Genomic DNA, 1,013 nt, shown 5'->3' with positions numbered 1-1,013 from the left:
TATAATATTCAATGTCTTTATTGAACACAGCCATTTGACAGTCACAGTGCTGCTGGAAAAAGTAGTAGGAGCAGGAGCAATAACCTCAATCAAGCTTTTCCAGTAGAGCTGCACAACGTTCAGGAGGAATTTTGAACCATTCTTCCTTCTAGAACTGTTCCAGCTCACCCATATTCTTAGGCTGGTGTGATTGTCTCTCTTGAGATCATTCTCCAGCATCTCTATTGGATCAGGTCTGGACTCTTTCCAAAAGGTGGATTTAGTATTTTTGAAGCCCTGCTTTAGGGTCATTGTCCTGCTACATCACCAAGCTTCTTCTGAGCCTCAGTTGATAGACAGCCATCCTGACATTATCCTGTAGGACAGTGTTTCCCAAACATTTTTCCTTGGAGGCCCCCCTACATGTACCTCAGAAAATCGGAGCCCCTCCAAGACCCAAAAGAGAAGAAAAGTGATGCACTGCCACCAAAAACAGACATCAATTTTAATTGTTTTACTGATAAAACCCTAAAGAAGACCTATACGTGCTTTTCTTATCAAAAGATCTTTGTATAACCTACTTTAGAACTGCTCAATCATGGTTTTAGTCAATATTTGCAAATCTAGTTTTGGCAGCCTCAGAGCAGACGATGCCTTGCACCCCCCCTAAGATCCTTGGCACCCCCCCGGGGTGCCCCGGACCCCAGGTTGGGAACCAATGCTGTAGGACACTATTTCTCAACATTGAGGTCCGGACCCCATTGGGGGTCATGAAAGGGGGTCTCCAGATGCCTTAAAAACAACAAATATTTTAAAGTTTACACTGTTGCCATTTTACACAAATTTTGCCAGATTTCAACCCGTTGTCATCACTTTTTTCCCACCAATTTAGCCAACTTTAACACACTTTTGCCACTTAAAACCCATTTTTTGTCAGTTTTAGACCCTTTCCAACCCTTTTATTCTGCCTGTTTTTGCCACTTCTAAACCAAATCTTGCCACTCTCTGCCTATTGTTGGCTCTGTTGACCCATT

The sequence above is a fragment of the Cheilinus undulatus genome, linkage group 17 (assembly GCF_018320785.1).
Source record: "Cheilinus undulatus linkage group 17, ASM1832078v1, whole genome shotgun sequence".
Lineage (NCBI taxonomy): Eukaryota > Metazoa > Chordata > Actinopteri > Labriformes > Labridae > Cheilinus > Cheilinus undulatus.
Note: the sequence above shows the minus strand (reverse complement) of the source record.